Source organism: Stylophora pistillata, chromosome 2, assembly GCF_964205215.1.
Source record: "Stylophora pistillata chromosome 2, jaStyPist1.2, whole genome shotgun sequence".
In the NCBI taxonomy this organism is placed as follows: domain Eukaryota; kingdom Metazoa; phylum Cnidaria; class Anthozoa; order Scleractinia; family Pocilloporidae; genus Stylophora; species Stylophora pistillata.
The window spans coordinates 16129701-16140514 of record NC_142520.1 but is presented as its reverse complement, the minus strand read 5'-3'; positions in this window follow the sequence as shown (position 1 = coordinate 16140514).

Genomic DNA, 10814 nt, shown 5'->3' with positions numbered 1-10814 from the left:
GTGTCACACTGCGTTGCAAAAAGTCATTCATATCTTGACTTATGTGTAAATATATTAATCTTATCAGGGAATCTTATCTTTAGAAGTTTATTGCATGGCTACTGTCAAACCTGGTCAACCAATTCTCTTTGAGGCACTTCCTCGAATAAACGCTTGAGCACTTCTTCAAAATCTTGGATGAAAAATGGAGAGCTTATCGGAATGAGGGTGCTTTACAGGAGTGGCAACTTACTAAGAAATTATTAGCTTGTACAGATTCAGCTGTAAAAAGTTCAGGATAAAGTGGTGATAGAAACAAGTTTTATTTGCTTTAAAGAACGCGAGGGAGGAGGGGAGGTGGGGGAAAGTTGAAAGCTTTATGTAACCGCGCATTTTAAACTTTCTCACTTAATGATTCCTTTAAAACTGGGTAAATAAAAGCGAGAGTTAAGTAGGTTTCGGGCCCATTAATCATTACGTAAATTGGTTTAACTCGTCTTGGTCACAGTAGTTTCTGTTTCGCTAAAGATAATCGTTAATTGATATCACTCAATCTTGCGCATCAGCTTAATGTGGACTCTACTGTAATGTAGACCGCCAAATAGGTCAAATGCTCCCCAATAACAGCCTTTTGCGAAGCTGAAACATATGTTTATGAGCAAGCCACAGATGAAACGGGTAGCGGTAATGGATGAGATAAAATCATTTCAGGCGTGGATAACTTGCATCGCTCTCCTCTAGTTTCGGCTTTACTTTATTGGAAATTTTCAGAGTCAGTCCTAAAAAAATACAATGTTTCACTGATTTCCCTTCCTCATTTTTGTTTTTTGAACAAACGTAATTCCAAAAGAGATGCGTTTGGAGTGAAACGTTGTTTTCTTTCTTTAGGACTAAGTCTGGCAATTTCTGGGGGTTTTCCCGGACTTTCGTCTAAGATCTCGATTTGCACATTTCGTTAACAGTTGTATTGCACCGCACAAAAGAATTGAATCATGATTTGTCACATTTCCCAAAACATTGAGATAGAAGATTCATGTTCTTCAAGCTCTGGGTTTCAATGCCCAGAGCCTATGCAGCGGAGGTATAGAAGCAATCCCCGTATTCAGGCGGATTGAATGTCACTTCAAACCCTAAATTCTCTAGTTTCTTTTCTATATCTAGCATCCCAGCTTTCAAAAGACATCCAACAAATCGAAACAAAGATTACTTAGACAGTAACACGCTGTCAAAAATCCTTCCCCTACGAGCTTTGTAACGCGCTGAAACATATGCAAGTAGAACAGAAGAGACGCGCGAGTTAACTCCCGGACATTTCAGACCACAAGGTACGTGTGATAAAAAGCTAAATGAATAGATAATAAATATTGATTACTCTTCTTGAGCCCTTGACATTTTACTCTTGACTGTCGACAAAAACCTAACCTCAATTTCTTTGGAGGCTGCAGAGTTGATATCTGTTTCAGTTAACGCGAGTTAACTCTAATTAAACGAATTGAAAGGGTATGTAGTTTTTTCAGATTTCGACGAAAATTGCAGGCCGGAATTTTGGTCGATATATCTTCTTTCGTCCGACTTATTTATCGATCGACTCTCTCTGGAACGAGTAGGAATATCGAAAAAGCCTCACATCTTTTTTAGCCTTTTTATCTGCAAAGGTATACGGTCCAGTTTGTTTGGAAGTCCGTGGTAGCTTGAAGGCTGGTAATTCAGTTAAACAAATGCCTTCAGTTTTAGGTTTTCACAAGCCGCACCCACAAAAAACCATCAGAACTCTTTTTATTTTTAAAATCTATACGCTATTAGCCCTAGTTTTGTAAACGCGTTCAGAATTTACTCATACTGTTATTGAAGAGTTTGTTTCTCGTTCATTTTCCTGCTTATTTATATGAAGAATATGTTTTCACTCCGGTCCTCTTCTTATAAAACTCGTGGCCACTACATTCTTCCACATAGTAGATCTAAAACAACTACCTTTGGTCTTAGCTTCTTTTCTTACTTCTCAGCTAGGCAGTGGGATACACTGCCAGACTATTCTCGTAATAGTTTCTTTGCAGAGTTTAAAACCAAAGTACACGATGTTAACTTTAAGCGAATAATTTTTTGCTTGACAGACTTAAACTTGAGATTGAGAGTTTGAAAATAATATTTGCCTTTCTTTACTTTTATGTGTTTTTTTCTTATTATTATCGTTATTATCACTATTTTGTATACATATAGTTAGAGATTACCTTTTTATCTATATATTACCTATATATAGCTACTCTAAAACTCGAGTTTAGATTAAATTTATGTATGTATGCATCATGGTTCATTGTATGGAAGGGCACGTGGGACGATGTTTCCGGGTGAGCACCCTCTCATGTTGACAGTAACCCTAAATCAGCAATCCAGCGAAAGAATATAGCTGAGTCTCCGAATTAGTCCGTCTTAAACGTTTCACCTTTGAAGACTTGCAAAAAGATGATTTTAAAGGTTAGAGAGAATGAGGTTTTAATTAATTTTGACCGCTGACGTAAACCACATTAAGACTTCTTACAGCCCACGGGGGTTATCTTTTCCTTTAACAATGAACTTGCTTGGATCACTCAGAATTAGTTGTTCACGTTGGGTATATTCGTATTATATGAATAAATTGAGTGACCTTCATAAAAGAAAAATGGACAAAAATCAAAAGAAAAAATGTGTCATAAAACGTACGATGTTTACTGGAAAATGGCACTTTATCTGAGAAGGTCTTTTCCATACTGGCGAGTAAAAAATAAACACGTAATTGTAGCGAGAAAGTATAATATTTAGTTTATGGAGAACTTTTAGAGGCAAAAAAACGGATATTAGCAAGGCAGTCGACGCAGAATTTAAATATAACTTGGTGGTCTTTTTGACCTTTGCAACAAGAGCAACCACGAGGCAAAAATAAGATGAACAATCATATATGGTTTATGCAAATACTTTCGCAACTTTTACCGGTTGAGTCAACAAAACTAGCCCTTTCAAAACGTTGTCTACACTGTTAGTGAAGGAACAGTGCACAAAACACGTTTTTACTTGTACTAATGGTGGACCAATTCCGGCCTGACGACCTTTCTAATCTTGACCGGTCACATCGAAAAAGTGCTCACGAAGGATATCAACCATTACACTAGGTAGATGAGCTCACGATTCTTGTTAATGCCATTCTAGGCCGCGTGTTACTATTGGGTTGATTCCATCGCAACCTATCCTGGTACCCTATTTTCCTGACACGATAGGCATGAGGACAGCATTCTGAATTGTGCAAGCATACCCCAATGCTGTGATCTGGTTAGTATGTGATTCATGCCCTAATGCGGCAGTGTGATTGGTTTGTGATAGAACAAAAATGCGGCAATCTGATTGTTGCGAGTGACATACCACTATTTACGCTGACATATTTTTTTCTTTAATCTTTGAAAAAAATCATAAAAGTCTAAATTTTCACTATTACTTTTTTTTGCACTAATCCTGAAAAATCCTCAATTATCTGTCTATAGCATACTTCTACCAAAGAATTTTATCTTGGCTAGTTGTATGGAGGATCCCACTTCATATTCATCGAAAAGATCTTCCTTTAACCATAATCCATCAATGTTACTTGTCTCAAATGAGATAGGAAATCATAGTGAACTGAGATTTGTTAATGTTAGCGTCCATCCTTACCTATGTATTCCAAGCTTATCTCTGCAGAGAAAAGAGACCTTAAGATACCCCGAAATCGGTGTACGGGTACGGGTAGTGTACCCGTACACGTAAAATGTTCATGTGCGTAGCTAATTTGATTAAGATACCCGAAGAGTTAACACGCAGGAATTTTTAACGATTGTTTACAAAAATGGCGGCCGCGGCGGCAAGGTTTGCTTTTTTTCTTCAGAAATAAGTTATCTCAATTGTTTAATTAAGTCTATCAAATGTATCCAAAATTCTCCTTTACGAATGTTTTGTCTTTAGAAAGTACGCCAATCATGCGCGAGCGCACGACACTTGTTATCGCAAACCCCGCCATTTGATCGAGGCATATCACCAAACAATTTTTTTTGATTGTCAACTTCAGCATTGACTCCCATGCCATATTTGTCAGTGCTAGTGCTTTTGGGAGACACAACCGTTGGAGAAATTCTCAGAAATCCTCCAAATTAGCGCCACAAATTGATTTCGTTTCATAGTTCAACCCTTGCATTTGAGATCAAAGTCAATCCAGTTTGACGTTCTTTCTTTACCGCTAAAATTTAGAATTTGGCAAAAATATTTCAGCAGCCTTGCAATAACATTGCCAAGCAGTCAAACAATTCAAAACGTCTTAAAAAACTCACTCGTTTCTCCATAATGTAGCTCGACCTTCTTGTACTCGCATACTCGTAATTCTTCTAGGGTTAAACTGGTGTCTAACCCGGAAAAACGGCTGGGTCTACCGGGTAAGATCGATGACGTCTTCGCAAAATGAAAAAAACATGGCGCTACGCGTTACCCGTACACCGATTTCGGGGTATCTTAAGGTCTCTAAAGTCTGCACCATAAACGTTCACCGTACGAATTGTATACAACAGGTTAGAGCCTGGTTGTTCTGGATTATTGAATCCCACTGCTTGAATTTGTCTGAAAACAGTCCTTCCTATATGAAGAAAGTCGGTACTTATTTCAGGATTCACCAAGGCAAGAGAAATCGATAAAAAAAGTATCGTATTTCTCGTTTGGTGTGTAAAAAGTATCTCAAAAAGGTGGTTTTGACGAGGTTTTGTAGTTTCCAGAGCCACGTTGTAATGAACGTAGAACTGTCGGAAGCGATCACTGATTGTAACCATACACTGGATACGAGTATCATTAGAAGTGATAACCACACCGTCTGTTCGGTATATGTCGACCGCGATCTTGGGATCTCAGACAATATATGACAAAGAGCGCACTGCACGCTACGGTGAGTTATGGCGAAAGATCACTTGATCTCCATGAATAACATATAATATCTTTTAAAAGTAAATGGAGCCTCAAATCGACGACCTTATTGATTTCATAAGTTACTTTAATAGATGATGACAGTCCAATTTGCAAAAGCGAAAAACTGCGCGTTCAGAATTTCCTTATACTGTTATGAGTTTGTTATGAAGAATGCGTTTTCACTCCGGTCCTCTTCCTATAATCTTCATGGCAACTACGTTCTTTCACTTAGTAAAACTAAAACAACTATCCTAACTTCTTTTCTTACTTTTCAACAAAACAGTGGAATGCACTGCCAGACTTTTTCCCACTAGAATCTTGCAGACTTTAAAACCAAAATACAGGATGTTACCTTCCTGTAGATTCTTTTTTGCTTGACCTACTTAGACTTAAGATTGAGAATTTGTACATAATATTTTCTTTTCTATAATTTTATGTGTTTATTATTATTATCATTATTTTGTATACATATAACTGTATATTTCTTTTTTATTTATTTATTACCTTTTCATGTAATATCAGCTGGAATATATTAGCTCGTTAGTTACTCTAAAATTCAAAATTCGAGTATAGAAAAAATTCATGTATGTGTGAATCATGGTTTCTTCCATAGAAGCGCACGTGGGACGATTTTTTCGGGTGACCACTCTCTCTTGTTGACAGTAACCCTAAATCAGCAATCCGGCGAAAAAATGTAGCTGATTCTCAAAATTAGTCCGCCTTGACCGCTTCCCTTTTGAAGACTAGCATAAGCTGAGAAAATATTAAAAGTCAGAGAGCATAGGGTTTCTTTAATTTTGACCGCTGACACACAAATCAAAAGAAAAATGTGTCTTAAAGCTTAGGATGTTTACTTAGAATGGCATTTTATCTGAGAAAGTGTATTCCATGCTGGCGAGTAAAAAATAAACACGTCATTGTAGCGGGAAAGTACAATTTTTAGTTCATGGAGAACTTTCAGTAGCAAAGAAACGGATATTTAGATAGGCAGTCGACGCAGAAATTAACTATAACCTGGTGGTCTTTTCGACCTTTGCAAAAAGAGCAACTACGAGGCAAATACAAGCTTAACAATCAAATATGATTTGTGCAAATACTTGTCGCAACTTTTACTTGAGTCAGCAAAACCAGTCCTTCCAAAGCGCCCTGTACGCTGTAACTGAGGGACCGGTAGACAAACCACATTTTAACTTGCAAATGGTAGAAAAATCGCGGCCTCACGATCTTTCTAATCTCCACCGATCACAGCGAAAAAGTCCTCACGAAGGACATGAGCCATTAAACTGGGTAGATGAGCTCACGAGTCTTGTGAATTTCATTCTGAGTGTGTGTCAAAGTTGGGTTGACTCCATCGGAACGTATCGTGATACCCTAATCTCCTGACATGATTAGCACGAGGGACAGCATTCTGTCTTGCGCAAGTGCTGTGATTCTCTCGTATGCTAGGCGAAGAAAATATTCCAATTGTAAGGACCAAAAGATGATGTGTTTCTCAACCATTTTCGATGAAATAAGTGCGTGTTTGGGAGAAAATTGTAATACTGAAAATAATTTTAAAGTTAGTACATTTATAAACATTTGGAGACTGGCCTCCCATTATTCAGATCCAAAGAGGCCTTGAGATCCAGAACTGACGAGGAGAAAAATAGTGAGATCTGATAGACCTTAATTAAAGGTATTTAACGGTCACTGATAGGCTCAGATGAACTGCACAACCCCCATTTTGTGTGTACTACTGTAGTCAGAGGATCGAACATGATTCCGGCATAATTACTAAAATTTTTGAGTGTAAACGAGTCAAACTGCTTTGCAAAAACTCAGAGCAATCTTGAATAATTTGCAAATGCAATAATCCCATCATAGAATATTTTCTTGAGAAATTGCATGGTTTCTGTCAAACCTAACCATTCAAAACTGTTAACCGTACTTCCTCGAATAAGTGCTTAGGCACTTCAAAATCTCGGCTAGATAAAAGGAAACCTATTGGAAGGAGGGTGCTTTACAGGAGTGCACAATTTGTTAAGGAACTATTAGCTTGTACTGATTCAGCTGTAAAAACGTTGTAGATAAAGTGGCAATAGAAACAGGTTCTAATTATTGTGTTCAAGAAAGCGAGGGAGGAGGAGGGGGGAGGGGCAAGTTGAAAGCTTTATCTAACGGTGCATTTCTAGCTTTCTCACTTGATGATTCCTTTTTAACTGGATAAACAAAAGTGAGAATTACATAGGTTTCGGGCGTATTAATCGTTACGTGAATCGGTTTAATTCGTGTTTATCATAAAAGTTTTTGTTTCGCTAAAGATAATCGTTAATTCATCTCATTTAAACTTGCGCGTCAGCTTCATATGCATTGTACTGTGATGTCTGTTGATTTTTGTCATCCCAATCCGACCTTGGTCTTTCTACTAGAATTGTACAATCCTCTAACAGTTATTTCACTTTTTAGGACTAGAAGTGAAATCATTTAAACCTCTTTCATCATATTAACATTTCTCTAAGTTACCTTAGCAACGCAATATATCTGAGAACTTAATCACTGAGCAGAGTAAAATGTTGGCTCCGAATGCGCAGTATCGCATTCGACCATTATTGAGCCAGGTGGTCATTGTCAAACTTAAGCTTGCTCCAATCTATATTCCAAGAAAGAGAACTTTTTCAATATATCTATTTAATTAATTCATGATCTTACAGCAAGAGGTCTGTTACATATATAATGCAAATTGAATTCTACTAAATTTGCCCACTTGTCGACTATTATTTACACAATGTCTTATAATTTTCACTTCTAAATGTAAAATTTTGTTCCGAAACTCATTTTCAACGGTTCCATGGAGAGGAATAACACAGGTCGCTTCTCATAATGTTGAAATCCTTTAGCAGACAATAAAGAGAGGGGTCAAAAGTTTTTCCTTTAACTTTTTAAATCGTGTCTATAATCTCAACAACAATGTTTCCAAGTTGTTTACTGACTCCATATACATAACCCAAGAAAAATTGTGGAAGCTGTTAGGAGGCATACGGATTTTCAGAGTCAAGAAAACTTCTTTTGACAGGATAGATACATCTGCATTTTGAATGGAATAGCACGCTCACGCTTCAAAGCAAATGCTTGTGATGTGGTACTTTCTTTCATGTTGATGTCTAATCACAACTGAACCCCGATAGCTAGTTTACCTATTTTCATCTCTCGCAATTTCGTTACTCATGAGCTTTTGTGAAGGGTTTAAAATTATATGGAAAAGTCGCAGGTCAATAATTTAGAGAGTAAATGAGTTAAAACTGCACTCTTATCAATGATTTTTGTTAATTAGATTAATAATTTTGTTAATTGATTTTGACTGCCACACCCTGGCACTTTGAGGAAAGCCAAATTTATGAAACACTTCTTGACAACAGTACGAACAATTACCTCAAGAGATCCTTAAAAATGAAAGAATGTTCACAGAACGTTAAAAGAGTGTTAATATTTCTGCACAGAAATGTACAGAAAAATCGAAAAATATCCTATTATCGTCTTTTTTAGGAGCGCGACCGATGAAAACTTTATGAAGAAATACAGCGTAACGCCAAAGCGATAATGTACATCGTCATTAAAAATGACTGGTGTTACGAAAATGGCTAAAATTTTAAGAAACTCAGACAATCTCTACAATCCAAGCTATTACATATCGACGAGGAACGGCTAAGCGATACTGAGGAGATTTATGACTTTCATGTATAACTCAGTTTACGCTGGTGTCAGCAATAAGGCGTTGGTTGGCACTATTTCATTGTAATCACTGTTCTTTGAGAAAATTCAAATTCAACGGTACAGATGGGCCATCATTTTCTTGTTTCAGTTTTAAGGGCTCCCTCTCTATAGATTCACTCACATTCAGCGAGCAATTATGTAGCATACGGCCTGTCCAAATTGGGAAGTGTCAAACACACACATGATATACCTTTCTTCAAATTTGGTTATTTTCTAACCTCGGCAAAATCTATCTCACTATGAGCGAGATATTTAACCTGCGAACAGACGCGTGTGGGTCATTGTGTAAAATGGCTGTATCAGCATCCTGAAGGCCTCAATGGCGGTCGGACGTGCAAGTGCTGCTCTGCCAAATATCCTTTTGACTTGCTTGTGGTTCTTATGGTTCTCGCTCTTATTGCTCCGAAACCATACGGTGAAACCATATGACTATACAGATTGTACTGTTTCTTTTGGTTTTCTACGAGAAAAACAGCAAAGAAATGGCCATGTGTTCTTCAGTCCATCGTGTTGTGTCCGCCATTTTGGGAACCTTGCTGTCGTGACAAGAAGAACGAAGAAAAGGTCCTTTGTTAAAAGTAAGATACCCTACTACAGCAGTCACTCCGCGATGTTCAATATTGAAATTATTTGCTCCCATGGAGATATTCATCCTCATCCTGGTCCGAGCCGTGGAAATGATCGGAATCATGACGGCAATATGGCTTATAAAAATCGACATCGCAAACCTGATATATCCGTCTTCTATGCTAATTCAAGAAGCTTAGTTAACAAGACGGCCCTATTGGAATGGGATATTGCTACTTATCGTTATGACATTATGGTCTTCACGGAGACCCATTTAGACAGAACAATAATAGACAGCGAATTGTTTCCCTCAAATTACACGGTGTTCAGAAGAGACCGTCCTCACAACGGCCGTAAATGTGGTGGTATATTAATAGCCACGCGGGATACAGTAAAAGTATTCCAAGGAGAAGATCTTCAATGTGATTCCGAATGACTTTTTGTAGACATTCTTGTTTCAGGAAACAAGAAAGTTAACTTGGGGGTCTTCTCTAGGCCACCCAAAAGCGACATTAATCCTCTTCTGGATCTGCAAACAGCCCTAGACAGTGTTCTTTCGACACCTAACTCCAACCTACTACTCTTGGGAGAATTCAGTTTGCCTGAAAAAAACTGGGAAACTATCTGTGCCTCAAGGAGCTCAGACCACACCACGCCGTTATGCGAAATTATTTACGACAACGTCCTTACCCAACTAGTCAAGGACCCGACTCGAGAAGAAAGCATCTTAGACCTAGTTCTTGTTTCTTCGCCTGACTTATTACACGACCTAACCGTTGGTCAACCTTTGTCCGATCACAACTCGATGTTTTTTTTTTCTATCGAGATCCCCTCACGGGTATCCTAGGTCCTAGAAATTGGCCTATTCCTTCAGAAAGGCAGATTGGGAACATCCTCGGAATCTCTTGAATTACATCCCTTGGCACTGTGCTTTTCTTGAAGACAACATCGACCTTGTTTGGTCTGCACGGTTGGATCTACTACTATCGGCTGTTGACGAATGTATTCCAAAACACCAAGTTATAAGATCCACAAATGCACCATGGATTGACAACAACCTTATCAAACTTAACCGCCATCTGGAATCTGGAACGAGCTTTGGCATATAGGGACCTTGGTACATTGAATCACAGATTTACACAGAGGGAAAAATATTTTCGCCGGCTGATTACCATGGTAACGGCACCGAAAAATTACTGTCTTACATTGTACAAAACATAACGCTATCGACATTGCCAATCATCGGTGCGAGTAGTTTCCAAAACCGCTGCTGTGAAACGATGTTTTCACAAATAGATGTACATTTAGGTAATTTCTTCCCGCGGATTGGCATCGGATAGACAATATCCCGAGAAACAAAAATTGTCTGAGGTTAGCTTTGTAGTTTAAGCCATGTCAGCAGCGTTGTAACAGACTCGGAACTGGACTTTTATTTAGTAAACTGGAAGGTGGAAGTAAACTCAGGCGGTATCAACAGTAATTTATGGGCGGCAGAACTGATCGCCAAATTATAAAGTTGCAGATAACCCCACTCCCCATCCCCTTCTCATACAAGGCACATGTCAACTGGC